The sequence below is a fragment of the Anser brachyrhynchus genome, assembly GCF_964034855.1.
Source record: "Anser brachyrhynchus genome assembly, chromosome: 11".
In the NCBI taxonomy this organism is placed as follows: domain Eukaryota; kingdom Metazoa; phylum Chordata; class Aves; order Anseriformes; family Anatidae; genus Anser; species Anser brachyrhynchus.
This window is the reverse complement of record NC_137706.1, coordinates 16,016,482-16,041,280: the sequence shown is the minus strand read 5'-3', so window position 1 is coordinate 16,041,280 and position 24,799 is coordinate 16,016,482. Positions and strand designations below refer to the sequence as shown.

Below are 24,799 nucleotides of genomic sequence, written 5' to 3'. Positions count from 1 at the left end.
GGCAGTTGTAGAGGTATAAGAAAAGTGTGAATGATACATCAGCCCTTATTTTGATTTTGATATTTTAAACCTCTAGACTGATTAAAACAGAGAATTTGGGTAACTGTTTAGTATGTTTAACTGCCTCTTAAAATAAGACACTGGAGCTTGGAACAACAAATCCATTTCTTTACACCTTTTTTAACCTTGGCTACCTATATAGAATGATCTAGTTAGTCAAGTTCAGTTCCTAGGGTAACTATTAAACTATTCTTCTTGGCTTGGAAAAGTTTTAGAAGAAGACTGGGACATGTTAGAAAAAAGAAAAACTGACTGGCCATTTTGCCTGTACCTAGTCAGACACTAGAATTTATAGAAGTGCTAACAATATTCTTTACATGAAAAAAAAACTGATGCAACTTTGCTTATTAGTGACATCACCTTTGAAAGCAAACAAGAAAACAACATGGACCTTCCCAGGAACTTTAATACCAATAGCTACCACAAGGAAGGCAAGTTGTATAATTTGAGTTACGTACTTTAACTTCTCTGTACTAATGCAGTTTGTGGGTTTGGAAACTTGCAGGACTGGAAACATGCAAAGATTAGAAATATTGATAGGGTTTAAAATATGTTTAAAAGTTAGAAACTACAAGCAGTGTTCTTTTTCTTACCATTCTGGCTGTGTATATAGTCTGTGGAGTCATAGAAGTGTTCTGCTGAGCTGGGAAATGGTCATCATTTTATCTAGAGTCTGAAAAAAAAACATTGGCAAGATTAAGAGAGCCGTGCCCAACCTCACGCTTCAAAATAAAATATCATTCTCTATTTTCAAGATATTATACAATTGGTATGAGAAGAAAACATTTTATAGTTTTTAAGCGAACTCTTCAGAAAATGTGGAATTTAAAAGTTGCTGGGAAAAATACATTTCAGAAATTCTAGACAGTAAAAGTAGAAATATATTTTAAAACTCAAAAAAAATGAAACTCTAGGATGATTCATTCCCTGTGCAGATTTAAAGCTCACTTTCCAAAATCATTCATCTGTCCGTCCTTCAAATTTATTTTCTTCAAATGTGAGCCAGTAATGCTTGATTGCTTAAGTGTTTAAGAAATATGATGAGAAAAGGGAAAATAGACTTAGCACGAATATGTGTTTACACGTCAAAGTCAAGGGAAAAAACAATTATAAGCTGTAATTTTTATCTTCCATTAAATCTCAATTTGGATTCTAGTGAAGCGAGACTTAGGAAAGTTTAGATGACAAACATAATGAAAAGCAAGCATTCCTTCTTAGTAAATCTCTTTGGAGCTTTGGAGGCATTGGGGCTTCATGCTAGCCTTGCAAACGTGATAAATTTCACTCAAATTGAACAAGATAAATTACAACTACACTAGAATGAAGAGAGAAACAACCCAGGCCTCTGAAAATGAAATACAGAACTGGAATTTTTATTTCAAGCAAGTTGAACAATTTAGTAATGGCCTGTTTCCATAACAATCTTCATTCTCTTCTCTTGTGTACAGGTAGCTCCATAGGGCACTTTATTGATTGCTGTATAATAGTTGACAAAATGATGCATTATTCAGCAAATTGCCACATGCAGTGAAAAAGACCTATGCTTTTCGCTGAAAGCTTACAACAAACATATACTTTTTTAATTGTATAGACAGCGTGACAAAGTACTGAATCACCCTTCTGTAATGGACTGTATACATAAAAGAGAAGAACTCTTATATTTGTAGCTCCAAACAAATTTCTTTATATCTGTCAACACTTGTTAGATGTGGAATCAAATCAATTTTTGATGTAGCGGTACTATAGCACAGACGTGCTTGGATTAGAATGTCACCTTCCCAGAAATAGCTTCTGTGTCAGACTGATGTTACCAATGAGGTTTATTTTCTTCCTAAAGTCGATTCTCCATACACTGGCTCCTGCCAGCGCTTTATCCAGTCAGGAGCACTCATCAGGCTGGGGACTCGAGAAGTTTTTTGCATGTCAGGCATGTCGTCCATTGAGAATTAGCAGCTTTAAATTATTGCAGGCAACAGATTTGCATGCTGAAACAAATACTCTCTCTGACCGAGCCATCAATGGTGATAATCTTGTCTCAGCTTTCATTCACAGTTTTTTGTTGTTGTTGTTTTTTAATATTTAGTCAAAGATGAGTATTAGAAGGCTAATTGGTGATAGAACATGATCAGCCCAAAAACATGATTGGTGATAGAACATGATCAGCCCAAGAAAACACTGTCAGTACAACACTACTGCAGAATGGGGCCAGTGCCTTTTTGAATAATTAGGGCAGAAGCGTGAACACAAATATCTTGGGTCAGACATCCACAGTGCTTGGTCACTGTCTGAAAAACTTGATCACAACTTTCATTGTGATTTCACCCAGCAGAAGACCTGGATCAGGCTTTACATGCCCAAAAGATCACTTATTTTCTTCAAGATTTAATTGTAGATTCAACAAGAAGTTATTAAGTCACTCTACAAGCATGTCTCATTTTAGAAACACTTAATTTAATAATAAAAGCTAAGATACTCCAAATATACAGGCCTTAAGTTATGCATCGGTGCCTTTAATTCAGCTCTGAGTCAATAAGGTCAGTAAAATCACTCCAGGTTTTTCTTGGTGTGTCTAAATGGAATGTTGTCCTAAGGATCTGGAAGCATATGAAGTGAATTTAGGAATGAAATCTGTGAATTTTGCGTAAGAGTGAGCATATCCTTTCGCACATGTACATACAACTGCATCATTATTCCTTGTGTTCTCCTCAGCGTTTATTTTTCTTACCTATTTTTATTAATAATGGAAAAAGGAATACTAAAAACTAAATTATGCTAGCTGTTTCACCTTTTATTCATCTCCTTTAGCATACTTCTAAAACCTTCTCGTGAAACCGAATATTGATTATCCAGAGACCAAACGTCAGACTGTTAAGCAGATGTGAATTGGTCCAAATAAAACACGTTTAATTAGTAAAACTATCTACAGTTTTCTTGTAACACAAGCCATTCACGTTACTGGTATTAAACAGTACATTTGAACACTCTGACCTAGTACATAAGATAAACAAGTCTCCACAACATTTTGGGGAGAAAATGTATGGGGAACATGAGTTCATATGTGTAGGAAATAAAGTAAAATGCTTGAAAAATTTAGAATCATAACACAAGCAAAACTGAAATACTGAGTTTAATAACTGACTTTTTTCTTAAACTCAATTATTAAAATATTTCACTGCTGGCTAGCATATCAGGTGCTGATAAGGAATATTCAGGGACGGTACTTTTGCTGCGTGAATGAAATCTGTTCTGTTTAAAAGATTAATAAAGGATTATCTTTATTTTTCTATATACACACAAAGATAATAAGAATTTGAACCAAAAACGAAGTTGAAGATCAATTATTTATATGCAGAAAGTCTATTCAATTGATGTTAAAATGTAATTAAGATCAGGAAAAAATGCAACCTAACTGAGAGGTTCAGAAAGGCATATTACTATGTGCTGGAAAAGTAATTTTTATAGATGAATACTATTTTATGCTTTATATTATTATTAAAATGCAGAGTCTTACAAAAACAAACCAAAGATGTACATGAACTTTGTACTAGAGCTCCATACTGTATTCACTGCTGGCGATCAGTGCACACTGCATTCAGGGTATGCTTGACCTGTGGATTTAATGTATACCCAGCAGAGTATAAAAGTGTAATCAAGAAAATAATGATCTTGAGGTGGCAAAAAGGCCTCTTTCCATTGTTTTTCTGGTATGAAGGAACCACTGCCTCAGAGAATTCTTCACGGATGACTGGCTTGAAAGGAGACGCCCCTTTAGAGCCAGAGAGGGGATCGGACACCTTGAAAAACTGAACTGCAGTTAACATGGAGAAATCTGACTGCATCCCGGTTTTCCTTGTGACTAAAGCTTTCTGAAATCCTGGCACTGTATTTGGGTCCTTTCCCCTCCCTGGCAGCCCCAGCTCTCCACCCCATCTCCTGAGCAGGGCTGGGTGAAATGTGCCATGGGCTGGGGTATTTCTGGGCTATGCATCACTGACCTGACAACCGGCACATCGATGCTGACAGCCTGGTCAGCAAGAACGGCACACAAGTGAGCCCTTGCACTCATTTTGTACTTCTTCATTGGAAGCACTTGTTTGTCTCTATAACCCACAGCTTCCCCCAAACTGAACTGAAATTTGTTGGAAACCGAGCATCAGATCAAAAGCTGAAGGCCTCCAACAGCAGTTTCATGAGCCCTGCCTCCTTAGGAAGCCAAGATAAAAATACAGCTGCATGAAAAATAAATGAGCAGCTTTTCCTGACTCTGAAACCAGAAAACAATGACACCAAACCAAAAATCAAATGCAACAATCTCTCTTGTATTCCCAAATGCCAGCATTAATGCTCTCTCTCCCAGAGCCTCATTAAACAAACAAGCCATATAATGCACTTTGAAAGGGAAAGATCCAGGAGTGGAGAAAGTAAACTCCAACACTGAGGACTCATGACAGAAATACTGTTTTTGCTCTAAGGATTGTATACTGAGAGAGATTCAGTCTAGCTGCATTCCTCGCAAAATCAGTGTATTTATTCTCTCGATCAAATGAGCAGTTCTGCAGCACTAGAGCTAGTCTTTTAGATCAAAACTTAATACCTGGAAGCCATGACAAAAAGCACCAATGTTTTGTATGCATCAGCTATCCTCTCCTACCACAGCCCAATACTCTGCTTAAAAACACACCTCAGCTTCAACTAAAATACTTCATTTTCCCTGGACACGTCTGCTATGGCCCCACCATACTGGGTGCACAGATGCCCAGTCACTCTGGTTGTTGTAACTATGAACTTGGTGACATTTTCAGAACATTACAGTTTTTGCAGCCTCCTGGAGAGGCTCGGTTTCAGTTGCACACTGATTCCCCCCGGGGAGTACTCTGCACTCTAACCACTTTTTTTTTTCTTCTTCTTTTTAATTATCTTAAGTTTAAAACTGAAAGCCTCTAGACAGAGGGAGGGTGAAGGAGGAGGGAATCTCTTGTTTAAAATCAAGACGACGACCAGCTCCCGCAGCCACAACATGGCTCCTCCTGCCGCACCACTGCCGCTTCACAAAATGGCGGCGGCTCTGCTGATAGACGCCTAGAAAGGCGCTCAGCATTCCCCCCCCCCCCCCCCCCCCCCCCCGGAAGCCACACACCCCCCGATTTTTTTTTCCTTCGTTTTTCTATCATTTTTCTCTCTTTACACTCAATCCCTGAGGGGCTGCAGATGCTGGCAGAACTCTCCACAAATCCCTCATGCGACCCACACAGCCGCTTTGCTTCTGGTGGAGGGGGCAGCCTTCCACACCCTCCTGCAGCGGCTCAGGCTGTCGGGGGACACCCCAAATCCTCCCTCGCCCCAGCATTTCCAACCACGGCGCGATGCCGGGGCTGCAGAGCCGATAAATCCGCGGCCCGTGCCCAGCGCCCTCCCCTCCTCCCCGGCACAGAAGGCGAAGGCAGGCGCTCGGCCGCCAAGCCCCGCGCCGCGGCACCGCCGTGCGGTGTTGGGTTTCTCGCTGTAGTGCGTGTTTTTGCGATGATGGGGGAAGGGAGCTGCTCCCCCCGGCCTGACAGTAATCTGTTGTAAAAAAAAAACTGGAGCTCTCGGAGCCAATTAGTCCTGGGGTTAACCGCTTCGCTCCTGCGAAACTCGAGCCTCTCAGGCGCGGGCTCGGTGAGGTGAGAGACCCCAGCGTCCCGCTCAGCTCTCCACAGACGGATTTTTCTGCGCTTTGTTAAATACCTCCAGGGTACAGACTGACCGCTGAAACTCCCTCGGGATGTTATCAGAGTAGGGCAGAGACTACAGAGCTGGGACAGCAGCATCCAGAGCTTGTGCGCAGCCCAGTTCTGTTAAAGGCTGGGTGCATCTTCAGATCTGTGCCGTCCCATGGTGGAAGCAGTGCTTTTCCTATGCAGCCTCCCCAGGCAGAAAAACACCTCTGTACACTCAAAAAACTAGGAGAGCGATAGCACAACCCGTTCCCCCCTAAACATAAGTGTTTTCATAATCCCCAGGCTGTGCCCAGACACAGAGACACGCTTGAGACCTCCCTGCAACCATCTTATTTTTTCACCCCTTAACTGCATTAGGAAAAAAAAAAAAAGTTACTTTTCTATTCTGCAGACTGTCATAAATTTAATGCCTGAGGCAAAGCGGCTCATGGCTTGCTGCGAGCTGCTGAATGAGGTGGGGAAATAGGATGCAGGGGGAATTCCTGGCCTCAGCCCTTTCTTCCAGGGGCAAGCTTGAACACAACTCAGAGCAACAGCAGCAGGCTCCCACTTGACCCGCCGGGTCGGCAGACCTATTTTTGTGCTCTCTTTGTATTCCATGACGTACAAAAGAATATCGGATCAGACTGTCAGGGAAGCCAGGAAGACTAGCAGTGTTTATACGGCATGCTGAAGTGCTCTAAGGTATGGAAAGCAGGCTCCTGGAGAGGCCATCCTAGTGCTGCAGGGCTGCTTCCAGCCGAAGCAAGAGCTACAGCGTACAGGACAGACCTATTCCTACAACACCAGCCTCTCTCATGGAGAAAATGAGGTCAAATCTCCCTCCTTGCCCCTCCCAGGAAAGGGTACAAGTGCATGGGGAAGGAGCTTGCAGGGCTGGCACCGTGACATCTCATTTCTAAGCGTTGGGAAGATTTCTGGCTACGTTAAAGTTCAAATCTACATTCAAATAAACACGATGGGGGGGGGGGGGGGGGGATGTATTGCAAAGCAAATAGCAGATTTAGGCTTGTGAGCTGTTAGAGCCCTGGCAGTACAAGAGCTCTCTTGTTCCTGTTGCCTCCTACAGCTGCATTCACTAAATATATCCTGTGCAGAGAACTGCATTTCTCCACCCCTTTCGCAGCCCAATCACATTTGCACAAACACCACCAGGCTCCCCCGGGACATGCAGTCAGGCAGCAGTGATGCCCTAGTTACAGGCATCGTGAAGAATGGGAGAGACTAATAATGTCTCCAGCAGGATGAAACTGTTATGGCCACAGGTTATTCCCAAGAGGGAATGTGTGCAGCTGATTGATATTTATTGATATTTAACTGATAAAGACATGGTGGCTTGCTCTCCAAAAGATACGCCCCATTTGTATGCCAAAATCAGTTACTTGAAAGTCACCCAGTGGGAATGACTTCTATGGCTGATCAGAACAAGAACTGGTGATCTTAGAGCAGCTTCAAGCAGAAAATACATGGTCACCTCTTAAAAAAAAAAAATAGAAATTCAGCTCCTGGCAGATTCAGAGATGAGGAGTGTTCTGTGCCTTGGGGACTGGCTGGCCCACAGAGAGGAATCCCAATTTTACCTTACAACAAGCCAGAGCTTTGCGGCATCTTGTCTCAAGATGTAAGAGGAGGCAAGCAAGCACAGCAGCACATGGTGCACTGCAAATCGCCTCTTTGGGCCACCATGCAAAATCTACAAGCTAGAGGGATATAATTTGGCACCTTTCGAAGGTGCCAAAAGTAAAAATACTTTCTGTAAGTTTATGAGCCCAGTGCTACCCTCTGCTGCATGGACTGGAGGGAAACATCCAAATGTTGGCCAAATGTAGATAAAAGCAAACTGGGGGAGAAAAGCACATGCTGCACTATTACACAGCTGCTGCCACCTTCCTCCATGCAGCTGTGGACCGATAGTATCTCTGGTGGAGAAGACTACAACTGAATTTCCACAGGACCAAGGTGCTTCCCCCATCGCCCACATTTGGCTCTTCACATTTCCTGTTCTCACATCGCACCTCTTACTTGCAAGGATGCAGATTCTGGCACTATGGAGCCTCAGTCCTGGCCCCAAAAATACTGCCATGAGCACAGTAACAAAGACAAAGAAGAGCTACACCTTCTGATATAGTTAATTCTACAGCGGATCAAGTTCTTCAGGGGGGAGGGACAGGAAAGAAAAAAAAAAAAAAAAAGAGGTATCTGGGTGATTTTCCTCACTGTCAAGCTGCTAGCCAGCAGGGATTTTGACCCTCCTGGTCCCTGCTTCTTCCTTTCCTCACAGTTTCTTATCTCTTCAACACCTCCAGCCCTTCTAGCAACAAAGCAAATTTGACAGAATCTGGTCGATTTTTCAAGCAATCTCATTTCAAGAAGTCAGTGGGAGCTGACTATATCTTGCAAACAAACCTCAGAGGAGGGAGAATTAAATATCTCATGCATGACCTTAATCTGTAGGATTTTGCAGATAGTTTTTCTTGTAATCTCAATGCTCAGAGCTTGTCATGCATTCAAACCGTAACTGTAGCCCTACAACATTTTGCAAAAAAAGGACCCAAATTCATTTTGATATAATTACACAGTCACATGAGTCCATGCTTGCTGTTGAATAAATGTAAATACTGAGTATTTGGAAATAACTGGTAGACTAGAATCATAAAGTATAAATAACAAATCAACAACAACAAAATATAGGTTAAGTACCTATTATATAAATAGGACTGGTCAGTTTTAGATGTCAAATTCCCACAAAGGAAAATGACACAAGTTATGTATGAAGAATCTTTTTTAATATCACCATTTTTCAATTTGCAAACAAAGAATAAGAGCCTAAATTCATACTGAACCATCCACCTAAAGTAAGAGCCTTAATTTCAAAGGCAATAGTATCTTCTGAGGTATTAAAAACCTTTGAAATCAGATAGTTCATTTACAAGATGGCCATAGGTCCCCAAGCTTAATTAAAGAGTTGAAAGCTAGAAAAGTTGGAAAACTGCTGTTTTGTTGTGCCTTTTTCCTACACATTTTCTCCTCCTTTGCTTTGCTTGCCTTCCTGAAACAAATCACCCTCAAATACCATTCTAATTTTGTATGTGGAAATTGCCACTATTTGAATTAGTGACATTGCTGTAGAAGAATCCTGAACAGTTTTTGCTGCAGTGGCTGTACAGAAAATGAGCCTTGACTGCTGGGGACAGAAGTTAGCAGGACTGACAGCACCCAGGCTCTGCTTCAGAGAAGGGTGGGCAGAGCCGAGTGGTTTTATACGCTCTGACCTTGTCAGCTTACTGGATCCTCTGGATTTCTGAGCACATGAAGAAATGGGTATTCCCATCTATGTAAGGTAAGGAAATACAAAATATGAAGGCTGATGTTACGACTAAGATGCAGAGGAGCCCCAGGAGCGTGAGCTACTCTGAAAATCACTACAGTTCTGAAAGCAAACGAAGTCTTAAGAAACCAGGATCTGAGGTTTCATTCCTCAGACAAAGCAGTGACTCACCCACATTCCTAACTGCTCCAACAACAGAGGCGAACCCTGCTCCTGGCAGACCTGATCCTCCACATTTTATTGTGCCGAGCAAATCCAGAGCAAAGTCCAGCAGAGGTTGGCGGTGCATTGGAGCAGAGAGAACTGGGCCAAACCTGCTTCAGAAAGGGGCCCTCCTGCAGTAGTTCGCCTTCTTGGAAAATTCAAGAGTTCAGACCTCCTGCTTTTCATGTCTGAAAATACAATGAAAAGGAGAAGAGCTGCCATTAACAATTACTTTACAAAAGCCAAACACGTCTTTTGTTAGATACCAAGGTTTTATAAAAGTGCTAAAAGGCAGTAGTTAATGCTTTTCATAATCTAACGACAGATGAGACGTGTCAACAATTTAACTGTGCAAAGGGAGCCAAGCAGCACAGAAGGATAAAGTGCTGTTTCTAACCATCACGTTACCCAGTTACCCATAAGGGAAAGATTGACCCAGGGGTATGGAAACTCACTGTCCTGACCATCTATCTGCTCGGTCATTCCCCACATACAAGGCAGACATCACTGATGAAAGACAAGCATGTTCCAGGTTGGAGATAGCATGCTGATAAACATGCCCCGCTCCAATCTTCCTTCCCCCTGGGGATGCAGGGAGGGCTGTGGAGGTACCCAAACGGCAAGGTTAGTTGGCCGTGCTTCTGGGTGGCTGCAGGGATGAAGAGGAGGAAGAAGACAGGCTGAAAGTAGGGAAATATTCCTGGGGCCACCTCCCAAGCGCAGCTGGAGGTGATGCAGAAAGAAAATGGCAGCGTTAACTAATGGGGAAGGCTTGCTTGCTCAACAGTGTGGGTTTGGCTGCTGGTGTAGGAAGAGACCTTGGCAACACAGGCAGCTAATGGAGGAACAGAGCTGTGCTATTAATGGAAGGATCAGTGCTCACACCAAATTATCCCTAAGACATCATGACAATGCCTGTCGCACTAACACTGTGTGCTGTACTTGGAGCCTCACGTCAGCAAGCAGAGAAAGCATGCAAACCCCATCCTCCATGCTGCTGCAGATTTTGCCAGCAGCATTTCAAATATTTCAAGCATTTCCCACAACCCTCCACAGACTGCAGCAGGGACTCGCCTAGCAGCACTCCAGAGGCTGCCCAGCAAATCTGTTTAGCAGGCTGCAAAACAGCAAATATCCATTTCATTTATTAAATGGAAACAACAGAAGTGCACGGGGGGGAGGGAGGGGGGTTAGAAGGTTTTGCTGGCATCATTTCTCCATGATTCAACGTGCTGCCTTGAAGAAGGAACTATTGCAATGGCAAACAAACAATAGGACCTCATTTTAATAAAACATTTCCTTCTGCAAAGTCAGAGAAGTCATCGCAGGTGATAACTACAAACATATTAAGTTTGGGGGAGGCTCATGATGTTTTGAAATCCCAATTCTGCAAGGCTGGTTCAGAAAGGCAGCGTTTGTTGCCTGCCCGCAGCACGAGGACAGAATCCCAATCCCGTCCGGGGAACAAAGGTGCTCCCGGGAGGCTGCCGGCACCCAGGCAACGGCAGCAGGATCGGTGCTCGCGCTTCGCCCGCGACGCTCCGGCCTCCGCAAACAATTCTTGCCACGTAGGCAAGAGCGAGCAGGGCAATGGAAAATTACTGCGGGCTTTTTCTTAAAGGGCGAGAATCTCCTTTCGCGGGGAAGGCTGGTCTGCAGTGCGTCAGCGGCACGCTGGGGTGTTAATAAAGGCGGATGGCGCTCGCATGATATTTCAACAAGCCGCGGTGGTAGAAATGTAAAGCAGAGAGCTGAACAGCAGCAGGGGGGCCGAGCAGCCAGAGGCAGGGGGGTGGACGCTGTAAAGCTGCTTTCAGCACAGCCTTAGAGATGGCGACCTGAGCACGGTGCGTTTAACAGTGGTCAGGAGCTGAAGCCAAAATAACCCACTTCGTTCTTGGCAGGCAGAGTGTTTTAACAACAGCCCGCCTGGGAAACCTGCCTGCAAGGCTGCAGGAAGAAAAGATGCCTTTACAGAAAGAGCAGGCTTACTTCACCAGTCGTGAGGCTTTTATCAGGGGCAACAGCTACTTTTAAAAATCACGGCCGCCTTTACCTCCAGTTTCAAGTGAAAAAGAGCTGATTCCTTAAGACGGCAACATGTCTGCCTACCTTAAAACGCCAAACCCAAGAGCCATGCAAATAGCTGTAACAGCACTGCACGCCCCATTTCAGCTAGCGCACTGTTGCTGCACAAATATCTGCAGACTTCCAACATCTGACTTACCACTGGAACAGGGCAGCACTTGCCTACCAGGAGGGTCACAGTGCTGTCAGGCAGCCAGTACTCTTTCCGCATTTCAAAATTAGCTCCTGTATCCATGACAAGTTTCATTTCACAAGGAACAGAGCACACTGCCTGCTTGCTGGGGGCACCTACAGGGAACCAACCACAGGGAATTCCCTGTTATCTGTAGGGAAACGAAGCAAACCTGCTTCTCGTGCTATAACCTCTTATTTATTTTTTATTTTTTATTCTTTTTTCCTCACTGCATGCAGCTGCAGCTCATGAGGGCCCTGGTTTTGTTCAAAGATGCAGGTGGTCTTTCTGCTCCTCTGGAGGTGCCTGCAGTTTAAGGTGTTGTTTGCCAGACCTGCAGCACCCTGTATTTGGGTCTTCTGCTGTTCCTAGTCTTCATGTTTTAATTTGTTTTCTCCTATCAGTTTTTCTCTGATTAAAGTCTGTCTAAATCTTTGCATTTTGTTGCAACCAACACGTGAAAAATGAAGCCCGCTGCACAGAGTTAGGGGACTCTTGTAACAGAAACTTCCCCCCCCTAAATGGAAACCTTCACTGTGAAGCTGCTTTCATCGCAAACTCCACAGGGAAAGTCATTACATTTAATAGAGGTTGACCTCATTTTGTAGTCCTTGATATTAATGCTTATAAGGAGAGAACGTAATTAGAAGCGGTGACTTCTAAACAAGGATAGAGAGTACTTGTTGTTGCTGCCTCCTTCTTACCTCAGGATTCATTTAATATGGCTTGGAAAGAGTAACTTGAAACAGCCTCTGGCAGATAAGCGAACTCAAGTAAAATGCAAAGATCTCTGGTTTCCAAGAAGCCTTTTACAAGCTGTACAGAGAAATGAAATGAAACCCTTCAGCAGTGTATGATGCTACTGCAAAGTCCTCCTGGAAGAACCACAAATGTGCCCTGCAGGGGAAAGCTCATTTTGGGTTCAGAAGGGACCTACATGCAGGCATCCGAGGCTGGAGCAAGCCGGTAGCCACGTGAACCTGTCTCCGTAGCAGCCTCTGCTTGGGAGAAACTGGCTGGAGGGAGCTGCTGGCGCTTTCTGCTGGGCTCCTGAAGCTGTTGTCTGAGGGAAAAAAAGCCAAAGGGTGTGAGTCCAGTAACCACACATGATGGAGCTGAACGCAGATGTGTCACAGCTTTATTATTATTATTTTTTAACTCTGCTGATCAATTTGGGTTTCCACATAGTGGACGCTTGTCACAGGGGAAAGGGTAAGCGACCTTCCCTAGATAACCACATCTCCTGCGGCCAGGCTGCGCGTCGCTCCAGGGGATGTGCAGCACGTGCCAGGGCCTCGGTGCTACCTGCGGGCACAGCTACCTGCGGGCTTTCACCTTAATGTGTTTTGAGTTTAGAGCATCTCATGCTCATGGACTGCTTTTCAAGTAACCCCTGCGCTCTTCCAAACTGTAGAAATCCATTTAAATACGTATTTTGAATTCACTTTCCCAGCTCTTGGGAAGCCCACAATGCTCTCCCATGAGGCTCTGCCTCCCACGTGGAGAATGGCATCCCTTGCGTTCCCAGTGTTCTGGGGCCCTCTCACACCTCCCTCGTTATGTAAAAAGATCAAATTCTTGTAAAAAGCCCCAGGCTCCCTTAAATTCCCCTTTAGGTGTTGCGGTTTGAGCAAGAGCTTCTGCTTCAGCAAGCCTCAGCACTTCCTGATTTCTGCAATTTCCCCAGCCGCAAACAACCAGGTTCAGCTTTGCTCAAAGGTCAGGTTTGGACTCGGTTTCTTCAAAAATCAAGATAGTGCTGTTGCCCCCAGCTGAAGGAGGGCTTTTCACTTGTTGTTAAATGCAGGCTTATTTTCTGCAGTGCCACCCGTCCTGGATCCGGGCACCCCGGGCGCCCTTTGCCGAGCAGAACGGTTGCAGCCCACACCTGCAGCGGGTTTGCTCCGCCAACAGCTCGCCGTGCGGTTTGTGGCACAACGAGCAGCTCAACGGGAGGCGAGGGAAGGGCAGCGCCCTCGGAGAGCACAGCCAGAGACTCCCGGGGATCAGCACAGGGACAGAAGGACACGGCGCAGATCAGACGGATTTGGTCTTTGCGCTCTGATCCACCCCACCCTTGGCCAAGCTGGGCTGTTCGGGCTTAGCTGGTTTTTCCTTTCTCTTTCATGTGCCTCATGTATCAGATAAAGGCGTTAACTAAATCACACCCAGCAATTCCCACCACACCTTGAGCCATTAACCCTGTCCCACGGCAGCGATGCTGGAGAAGCCCTGGACAGTATCCTGGGACTCCGGTAGAGCCGGCAGAAATTCTGCCAGCCGCTCGGTGCGAAGCAGCTTGCTCTCCTTGTGCTTATTTTTAGAGCAGTCAGTTATTTCCAAAGAGGCTTTCTGTAGAGCCCCTGGGTAAGCCGCCAAGGCCAGATCCCTGTTCGCCTGCAGCAGCGATGCTGTGGGGGTGAAGCCATGTCAGCGCTTCCACTTCCCCCCTGCCATTGTAAATGGGATGTAAAAATTCAGTTCTGGCAGGAATACAAGAACCAGTATGGAAAACTATCCCAACTAAACCTGATCCTCGCTAAAATTCATCTGGCTGGGGAGAGAAAGCGGGGAGCTAAAATATATTTTGTCTCTCCCATGCCTAAATCTTGAATTTTAAAATCCAGCTGCACTGCACTCAACTCAAATTACTCACGGGGAATTTTTTTAGTTGCTTTTTCAAATGCATATCCGTGGTAAATGGAGAAGTGAGCCTTTCCCTCCTCCACCTCTTCCGCAAGCCAAGCGCATGATTAAAAGTTGCTGTTGTCAATCTTACTAATAAGAGCCATAGTTAATAGTCACTTTAATTGGGTACAGACCCACGAGGCTGCAGAGAGGGAGCTGGCACTGGTGTTTGTGTGGCCACGTGGGGTGCTGGGCCAGGGGACAGATCTGGGTGGCAATGACACCACGGGTTTTCAGCCAGGTCAGGTGCTGGCCCCAGGCAGGGCTGCTCCTGGCACCAGCACCCATGTGAGATGTTTGGCTGGCTGCAGCTTCAGGCTGGCTCTTTGTAACATGCTGCCAGGCAGCCCTGCGGTGCCACGGCTCCCGTTCCAGCTCTCTCCTAAGCCTGCAAAACCAGCAGGGGAGGAGAAAGTGCCCACAGCCTGTTCTGTATTTCCTTAATGCCACAGTAAACTTTGACCACCTAGGAGGGCACAAAGACATACAGAAACTGCAGGAGGAACTTTAGAAGGGATCCTCACAGCTCTTTCACTCAAAGAGATTTCCCCATTGCTGGCTTCCGTATTTATACGTTTTCTATCTCCAGCCTGTATTTCTGTGTTAGCCCAGAAAAGGCCAAAAATGGAGACTGCTGCAGCCTGCAGTCACCAGGAGCTTGTTTGCTGCGCCGACATCTGCAGCTGCGGACTTGGGGAGGATGTTTGGGAGATGCAGAAGGCGGAGATTTTATGAAATCACATGAGACAGCAAGCGGCTCAGCTCAGCCCTGCCGTCCTGCTTTCCCATGGAGACGCTGTGCCGCACCATCTGGCAGTGCCTCCCTACAACGCTCTGAGTTCCGACCCCAACCCCATCTGAAGGGTGCGTGAACCCCACAGAAGTTTCTGCCCGTCTCCCCCAAGCCCCTTCCCCCCGCCCTCCATGCACTCGAGCTGTGGGTGGGGAGGCTGCGAGCGTGCCATCTGCCGTCCCGCTGCCCCCCCAGCCTGCACACGCGCTTTCGTCGCCAATTAGTGCGCGCTTAATCGCGGCACGTACCGCCTGCCTAGCGTGGGTGTGAGGCGTGGGGAGGGAGCTGGGATTATTGCGGTGGAGTCCAGTAACATAGGACACAGATTTGCAGGAAACTGGGCTTTACTTCCTGCTCGTGGAGAAAACAACGTCCCGGTTGTCTGCTTTATGTGTAAATGTGGGGGAATGTGCTAGAATACGCATGTTGCCTTCCAGAGCACATGTAATGGCAATCTAGCAGCCCCGAGAGCACTTGGAAGGGGGTAACTGGTGTTTTGGCTGTTGCTCTTCATCCCATGGGCACTAGAAGCTGGGGAGGTCCCTCAGCAGGCCGGCTCAGACGTTGCCACCGCAGCCTTCGCCCTGTGTCCTTCTGTTGGCACAGCTGTGCCGATAAATGCCAGCAGCGGTGGCACGGGGGCTGCCTCTGCTCGGCACAGCCCTTCCACCCTGTGCACGCTGCACCGACACATTACACTGGGTAAATGCAAAATCTGTCATGAAGAAATGAATGTAAATACCAAGGGTAGGCTAAAGATTAAAACACTGCTCTGAGAACACTGGGTTTCTGGGGGACTTTAATGCTATGGAGCGGCTCAGCACTAGAATTTATTCCTGTTAAATATGTACCTGATGAGCCCACTCACCAGCTGTGAGAGTTGAATCAACTGCAATCCCTGCTGTTCTAGCTTCTGTTAAAGCTACCATTAAAGAGAAAGGCAGTCACTTGGTGCAGCGATACCCGACATATGTTTGGAGCCTGGTCCATGAGAACACTTTTGGTGTCTCCTGACCATCTCACCTTTGTATGTAAACACCGGTTTTGCACACGCATGTTTAGAAACTGGATCTGAAGTGGCTGTACTGACCTCTCCTGGGAGGGGTTTGCCAGGAACTGGCGAATATGTGGTCCTGGCACCATTTCCTTCTTCATGGTGGGTCTGGGGCCACTCTGTTCCATCCCTAGATCCCTCATCGGCCCAGGGAGGTTTGCACAAGTGGGTCCACATCTCAGTCCTCTTGTCGGGGTGAAATACTGAGGTCCTCCGGGTGCCTCATGGAAGTAACTGAAATACACAGAGATTAAATTAGTCTTAAAATGCCACTACTCCAGTAGGAATTTGTGTGGTCAAAGCTGAGAGCTGAACATGGCTCTCCTAGGCTAAGAAACAAAACAAACCTTGTGGTTTCCTTTATCTGTTCATCACACTAAGCATACATCTTAGCTTTCTATCACAGTATTTCTTGTTTAAATACAGAAATATTCTATCATCAGTGAGTAAAAGTATTTTAGCAGGCAGTCACAAGACGACTCCAAAGGTTGTTGCAATCATGAGTTGTTTAATTATGTGTTAAAGTCATCTGGGTTGCACAGTTTCCTAATGCCTGAGAATATCCCAACAGAGAGAAGAAACAACAGTAACAAAAAATGAAATAATGAAAACTGTTTTATATTCTTAATCAGATTGATACCAGCAGACCTAAATCCCTCCTGTTCTGATCCAAAGATCTAGCCCTTGCAGAAGAGAAAAAAAGAACTGCTTGTCTGGCTGCGATTCCTGTCTAGTGCCTACCACAATAGGGCAAAATATCTAGTATCTAAAATCATAGAACCATTAGAGTTGGAAAAGACCTCCAAGATCAGCTGGTCTAACCGTTCCCCTACCACCAACATTACCCACTAAACCATTTCCCTAAGCACCACGTCCAACCTTTCCTTGAACACCCCCAGGGACGGTGTATATAGAGCTACAGGTCACAGCTGTAACCCGACCAAACCCAACACAGCGTGCAAAGAGGAAACACATCTGTGCCAGCACTGCTTTGTCCACTGCAGGAAATTGGAAAGTAATTCTCCGGTAAGTTAAGAGAGGACTTTTGCAGAGAGGTGAAGAAAAAAAAAAAAGTGATTGGGAAGTCAAATGAAAGGGCTGCTAATCATAGAGTCATTGAGGTTGGAAAAGACCCCCAAGGTCATCTGGTCCAACCATCCCCCTACCACTGTCACTAAGCCATGTCCCCAAGCACCACGTCCAACCTCTCCTTGAACACCCCCAGGGACGGTGACTCCACCACCTCCCTGGGCATCCCGTCCCAGTGCCTGACCGCTCTTTCTGAGAAGAAATGTCTCCTCATTTCCAACCTGAACCTCCCCTGGTGCAACTTGAGGTCATTCCCTCTGGTCCTATCACTAGTTACCTGTGAGAAGAGGCTGACCCCAGCTCCCCACTCTCCTTTCAGGGAGTTGCAGAGAGCAACGAGCTCTGCCCTGAGCCTCCTCTTCTCCAGACCAAACACCCCCAGCTCCCTCAGCCGCTCCTCACAGGACTTGTGCTCCAGGCCCTTCATCAGCTTCGTAGGCTTTCTCTGGACACGCTCCAGGGCCTCCATGTCCTTCTTGTACTGAGGGGCCCAGAACCCCAACAGCACTCGCTCGGTGCTTTACCAGCCAGGAGAATTAAACCACACCTGCTATCCAAGCAGACAGAGTGAAAACAGCGCAAAATTTCCGAGCAATTAAAACGAAAAATCTGCCTTGGCCGGGCAGCGGCGGGGAGGCCGCAGGCCTGGGGCAGGCCCCAGCACCCCGCGGAGGCCGCCCCGAGCCCCGGCCTTGCCCCGAGGCCTGCCCCGGCCCCGAGCCCCGAGCCCCGGCCCCAGCCCCGGCCCCGGAGCCGCTGGCAACGAGCGGCTGCCACCTGCCGGCCGCACGGCCCCGGCCCTGCTCGGGGCCCACTGCAAAACCCTGGGCATCAGGGGGCAATAACAACGACAGTAATGATAACAATAATCTAGAAATTCAATAAAAGTTGCCAGAGAAAGAAGGAATCCCTTTGCTTCTCCTTTGATTCATGCCCCTCGGGCGGTGGGGGCTTTGCTGGGGCGCTGGTGTATGTGTCTGGGCGGGTGGTGTTTTGTTTTAGGTCAAAAGGGAGTGAAAGTAGGAAGCAATACTGCTTCAAGTGAGAAATCAGGGTGCTCCGGCGCAGCCTGAACAAGTTATGGGGCGCAGTGCTGAGAAACTCAGCAAGGCCCTTGCTCTGAGCAAGGAAATTGCCCCGAATTTCTGAGTCCTTGTGTTCAGAAAAAGAAGGCCTTAATTTGTATGTATACAAACCTAAGTCAAAGAAACGAATCCTACAGCTTCTCTTCTCATTAGATTCATATAGCACTGATTATTTATATAAGGCTAAATCAGTGCAGTTAAATAGCCCGTGAAATTCTAGCAAACACGTGAGAAAACAGACAAAGGAACAAAATGGTGAGCATCGCTTTTTCCCCGACGTTGTGCCTGAAGCAAGCAGTGTTTCCCCAGCAGTTGGTGCAGAGAGAGCTCCCCCTCCTGTTAAAAATTGTCTTTAGCCCCTATCCACCCCTGAGAGACTTGTTGCTAAAAGCCATCATTTGTGGGGATTAGGCCACTGGTAGCATGAGACGTTATAAATTCAAAATTATAAATGGATATAGATATGGAGCATCTATATTTTGTTCTCATCCCCCTTATTATTCGCAGTGGCTTTACAAAACAAAAGCTCATGTTTTGATTTTTTTTTTTTTATATCACAGCAGGATTATCCCTGTCAATAGAAATCATCTGGCATACGAACAATTCATCTGAGCATCTGTCACTTCACTAAAAAAGCCCCCCTCCAAGCCCTAGAATCATTTTATTGTCTGCTGCAAGGTAATCGGTATTCTGACAGCTTTTAGCAGGGTGAGATCCTCCCGTCTGGCAGGCAGATGCTCCAGTGCTGTGCTACAGCACCACGTTTGCACTGCAAACTGCAGCAGCTGGCCCAGGGAGGGCTTTCCAAAAGCATTAGGTGTGCAGGAGGCTGCCACGTTGAATCTCACCCTGCACTTGCACTATGTAGGAGTATCTCTTGTAAATAAGGTAAATGCTCATTACAGGTAAAGCCAGTGGACTTCTCAAAACGGTTTGAGAAATAATTGAGCCTACACCTAACAGCTGTATCATAACAAGTAGCAAGCAGCAGAGATTGGCTGCACCCGAAATTTCAACTGCCTATTTATACTTTTTGAGGACTTTGCTATTTTTCACTTCCTTTCATACTGAGGGGAGGATGCTCCAGGGCAGGACTCTCTGGATGCCTCTGGGCTCCAGGCTGCCGCTCAGTGCTCTGGTCTGCAACGTGCAGTGAAACCGAGAGATTTGGGAGTCAGTCTTGGGAGCTCACTGGCAAACCCGAATGCTCCGGGTTTACAAGCAATGAGTGACACCTTGCTGTAGTGCAGAGAGAGACATAATCCTCCACTTCCCAGCAGGGTTCCTGCCCCTGCTCATCTGAACCTCATCCAAAACCACAAAGCTCTTGACTCACTCAAAGCCTTTTCCTCACTGCTCCGTGACCACAACCAGCTTCCCTCTGGGGAAATCCATGCCATAGGAAGTATTTTCTAGGCATTTTACAGTTGGGTGAACTGAGAAGGGATGAAGCGAGTTGTTTGGGGCAGAGGTGGAAAGGGAGGTGTGTCTTCTCACTCCTCCATCACGACCATCAGCTCCATCTGTCAACCCGTCAGCTCACAATGCCAGGCTCCAGTGTGATTCCTATTAGTCTGCAAAGTGCTGCGTGTTGATGTTTTGGTTTGATATTTGGAGAGCTCTATGGAGATATTTAATTAGACAAAATTAATTCCTTTGAGAACAACCTTCTGGCAGCACTTTGGAGAGTGCTAGGAAGCTTGTGTTGTTCTGACACTTAAAAATTGGCATTAGCCGCTTCCTAATTTATTTCTAAAAGGACAATCAAATCACATCATCCCCCAGGTCAAACGATAGCTGCGTCCTGCCTGCCAGACACGCTATCAGAAGATGAGGTGCCAGACCTCCTGCTTAGAAGCCACTTCCCACAGCTGCCAAGCCCTTTACTCACCGTTGTCACCCTGAAACGCTTCCCTTCTGCTCGAGCTGCCGCTGTCCTCTGGCCACGTCACTCTCTGTCCCTTTTTGCTGCAGCACCTTCTCCACAAAGGTGTCATGGTGCTGATCGGAGGCGACAAGCAAATGTCTCTGCTGTGCAGAACGGCATCAGTCGATCTGTGGCATTCGAATGTTGGCGATTCCCCCATGTCCGATTCAAACACGGATGGAGAGAAAGGAAACACATGAGTCAAAGCACCCGGGGGCAGGGAAGTGTGAGCGCGAGCTGTGGGCAGACACACGTGGAGGCCACGTCTCACCAGCAGCTCTGTCACCTCAGTGATTGTGGGCTCTGGTGACAACTAGAGGGGTATGACAGGGTGGAAGCACTAGCGGTGACCTACCTGCCCTGGCTGCTTGGGCTCAGTTACATCTGGGAAGAGCCCGCTGGGGTCAGTGGCTGGCAGAAGGGCCATGTGAAACCATGCATCCTCCCACCATAGACCACTTCTCTTAAAACAGGTCCCAGTCTTCTTCTTCTCCCTTGGAGTTTTCCGCACTTCACGTGCTTCGCTGTAGGAAGCGAAGGGTTGAAGCAGCACCAAAAGCTACAGTGGTTAGCCCTCTTCTGGCATAGTCTGAGCAATGCAGAGGTAACAAAGGGATGCATGCCATGGTATCTGTTTCATTCAGTCTCCTCAGTCCCTTTCATTTTCTCCAAAATTAAATTAGGATTTATGTGAACCTTAAACAAAAATCCACTCGTATCAAGCCATAAAGCAAAAAGGAAACTATACTTAAACGCTTAATTAGGGAATGTCTGAAGAGTTCTCTGCAAAGGGTACGGTGCTGGAGCACGCCACGCATTTGGTATTTAAATATAGCTGTATACACTCCCTCGGCTTCCTGAACTGCCGAAAACCTCCTAGCAGGTGATCACAAGCCTTTCTATAATTGAAATGAACTTAATCCTGACAAAAACGTAGCAGCAGCTGCTGTGAAAGCGGTGGCTGCTTTCCAAGTATTTCTTACGTTACTCTGGTTTGTATATTAAAAAGAGGCTGATTGCTGTGTTGCAGATTCCTGCCACAGAGTGTCTCTTACAAGAAAGCTGTTGTGTTTTAGATTTAAGGGCTTTGTTGTATTTTTCATAAGAACAGTTTTCTCTCGTGTGATGATTGCCATGCAAGGATCTGAGTTGCTCAGATATTAATTACTTATGGCCTGCAACAATACTCTAAAGTAGAAGTAAAATACGGATATTCTCTCTCTCACAAACACACATGCTGTAGTGACACATGTAGGCAGCTGTACACTTACACACGAATATGGTGCAATATCAAGCTTGATATTGCAAAGGCAAAGCCAACAGAGCTTTTAAATTCCTGGACCACACTGATGGACCACACACTACCCTGGAGTCCTCCTACAAAACAGGTCTGGGCCTGCACAAAGAATCTTTCATTTCAAAGCTTCCTCAAGCACTCCAGCGTGCCTCCCCTGGGTGAGCGCTGGGGGGCCCACAGAAAAGGCTGTTCTAAATTTAGGGGGAGAGACATTTTGAGCCTAAGACTGCCAGAGAGGTTGGCTGAAGCAATGAAGGAAATGTTCGTCGCTGCCTGAGCCCCAGTCACAAAGTCAGATTTCGGACAGAAATGGGGTATTTGGCTGAAGAGGGAAAGGCAGAGCTCCATTTGGAGGTGGAAGAGGTGAGCTGCTACCTCAGACAGAGGGACATCGAGAGGAGGCAGCAGTCAGGCAGAAGGAGACACAAGAGACACCTGAAGCTGTCCTCCGAATCTAACCTCTATGCCGTGAATCTCTGCCTGGATCCCGATGTGCTGTGAAGAGCTGGGACAAGCAGCAGCTCCTCACCTCGTTCCTGACTGCTGGCTGTTGTGAGACCTCACCAGCCCGGCGTGGCTCCTCCAAGGCCGCTGGTACAGCCCAACCTCCCCTCCGCCATCTCCCTTCCTCCTCTCATTTCCTGGGGTCTCTCTTGGTTTGCTGGGCCTGGTGGCACCTGGCATTTATGCACCACCACAGAGCAACGTGTCCGGCAACTTTTCTGGCAAGAAGAATCATCTTCCCGTCTAACCTAGCAAATTGTCCCTGCTGGGCATCTGGGAAGAGCAGGGCTCACAACTTTCACAACAGCTTTTCCAGAGCAAGCACCGAGCTCCTGCTCCCCCAAAGTCACCGCAGGAACGAGGGGACAGAACTTGAGAAATCGGGGCTCCTGCAAGCAGGAGTGCCACCACCCAAGTGAAGGGCTGGGGAACCGCTCTGCTGCCAGTGCTTTGCCCCAGCGCTTTTGCACGGTGCAGCTCCCTGCTGCCAGCCCCGCTCTGCAGAGCCGCATCTGCTCCTCCCGTGTCTGCTTTATGGCTCAGGCTCCCAGCGTGGAAAACATTGGCTCAATCTTATTCAAACTCTTTTTTTTTGCCCTGAGCAAGCCAAGACACGCTCATTTTTAAAAGTGTGACAACTAAGGCTGTTTAAAGGGCAGAACAGAAGATGGTGCTGCTGAGCCAACATATTTTAGCAAGAAAACTTCCTTGGAGTTGCTGTCTTTTGACAGCTCCTGTTCCAAAATAACCTTTGTTTAAACCGAAGAGTTGTCAAGGAGATAAGTTTGAGCAGCACAAGAGCTACAGAGAAACATCCCACAGCCACTTCCCTCGTGGAGCAGAGATGTGGTGAAATATTGATGGACCAGCCTCCCTAATTGTATCTCCTACTGAGGGGCTAGCTTGAAATCCAGAGCTCTCCTGCTTTGTATGCGGCACTGTTGGGATGAAGCAATGGGATCTCTTGCAGAGCTACATGGGCAATTGGTTTGGGATGTATGTGGCTAATGAACAGGCGTCAGCCAGACAGCTTTGTGGGAGCTAATGAAATGTTCAGTACAAAACGCATCACCTCCAGGTATCATCTGTGCCTCACTCCTGGAGCTTAATCCTCTTCTCTGCAGCTGCCTGAGCAGCCCCACTCTCTGTTTACTGAAGTCTTCTCCATGTAAAACAACAGGAGCAGCGGAAAGAACAAAAGAACTTTTGATCATCAAACTGGGCAAAATGATGTCAAGCTCTTAGGCTGTATTTTTTTTTTTCTTATTAGGACTTCTGTTATTCAAAATGCAAGCATGCAAAAGAAAGGCAAATAATTTCCACCCACAGTGCTGGCAGCTACATATTTTCTATAGAGAAATTTTAGATCAGACTGAGAACAGCAATAGGAACCTTCTTAAGCTTCTTTGTTTTCCAGTTCCAGGGTACCCTCATGCCTCCACAGTTCACCTTCCCTCCAACCAGATTTCGGATGATAACATACAAACCCGCCCAGGGTACCAGTGGGAAGGCTGCTTATTAGGCTCGCTGGTTCTGGGAAGTTTGGTGGTTTGATGGAAAGAAACATCCTAAATTCAGATGTCTCTTCAAAATCCAATTTACTCGGCAGCTGTAAATGAAGTGGCTGTAAAAGAAGAGGCTGTCTCACAGTATTTCATTTTCTAACTCTTGTGGCACCTGTAAACGCAGCTGAGCATCTAACATAAAGCGATGCTGAGCACGGGGATCACATTCCACGTTGTCCCTTCTGGCAGCTCCACGCTTGGCGAAGTCCATGTGGATTGCAGGGCTAGAAATTAGAATTCATGCTGCATCTCAGCATATCACCACGATGACAAATGAGGTCTCTACCGCTAATTCTTCTAGAAAAGGACACCGCACGTACATATGCCTGTGGCAGCACAGATGATGACTGCCATCAACAGTTGGAATTCTTCACTACTTCTGGTCTTAGCAGAATTTTCCAGGCTTGATGGAGCCACTGTATCTTCTTGTTTTCACTTCTCTGGCTACAGAGCAAGAATAATATTTACCTATTTTACAGGCCACGCTAGAAAGATTAATTAGCTAATGCTTGTTGAGTACTCTGAAGACATAAAGCAACAAATGCATTTTAGGGGCTGTGCTCAGTGTGCCTGGAATCAATATATACTTGGCGAAGGAACTAATGAAGGGACCCAGACCATGTGGGGGCACAGAGGGCCTTGGATACCCACGCTAGCTGTCCTGGTCCCAACCCACAGGGCAGAGCACACGTGTCCACACACACCCCTGTGTGAATGTGCCCACAGCTCCCTACGGCAGGGTGAAACGCTGTGCCTTCAGTCTTCTGCTACACAGTTCATGAGTTCAAAAGCACCAGCAGTTCTCACAGAGAAGGGAAGAAGCCCATCGGCCTGTTCATGCCCAGAAGCTCTTTGGCCATGGATAAGGTCCCTTCAGGCCAAGGCTGAGGGATCCAAGCACAGCTCAATCGGTAAGGCACATTTTCATACTGCTGACTTCCCATGGGCACTGTCTCGAGCACACCATGAGAAGAGCCTTTGCCTGAGAAGAAGCCAGCGAGCGGCAGTGCCCTGGTGCGGCTCTGCAGCTTTGGAAGCTCAGAACAAGTTACCAGACCCAGCCTGAAACAGCTGCTTTTCAGGCATGCCATTCTCCACTGGGGGGGGGGGTATCGCAGATCAAGGTTTGGTTCTTGACTCGCATTTCCCCCAAGCAGAAATACTGAAGCAAAGGTTATGAAAAATATTTTTGCTCCACTGATTGAGATTCAAGGCAGATTCAAAA

At 46.8% G+C, this 24,799-nt stretch overlaps 1 protein-coding gene and 1 long non-coding RNA gene across 11 annotated transcripts in view; one reads left to right on the top strand and one right to left on the bottom strand.

Moving 5' to 3' along the window:
• CHD2 (chromodomain helicase DNA binding protein 2) overlaps positions 1–20,709 on the bottom strand; it is a 97,130-nt gene extending 76,421 nt beyond the window's left edge. For 4 of the 10 annotated variants that reach the window (XM_080607221.1, XM_080607215.1, XM_080607210.1 and 1 more), the window contains exons 1-5: positions 17,505–17,909; positions 16,144–16,341; positions 11,540–12,635; positions 9,280–9,500; positions 654–733 (exon numbers count right to left, since the gene is read on the bottom strand). The gene's annotated coding sequence lies outside the window, so the exon portion shown is untranslated. Of the gene's footprint in view, positions 1–653; positions 734–9,279; positions 9,501–9,767; positions 10,466–11,424; positions 11,443–11,539; positions 12,636–16,143; positions 16,342–17,473; positions 17,910–20,172; positions 20,337–20,563 lie in introns of those variants that run through there. The other 6 variants (XM_080607219.1, XM_080607218.1, XM_080607220.1 and 3 more) reach the window with 6 other exon arrangements.
• On the top strand, positions 633–6,842 carry LOC308200841. The gene is made up of 2 exons (XR_013955851.1): positions 633–731; positions 2,547–6,842. It is a non-coding gene; the product is annotated as an uncharacterized lncRNA (long non-coding RNA).
• Positions 20,710–24,799: the final 4,090 nt, after the last annotated feature.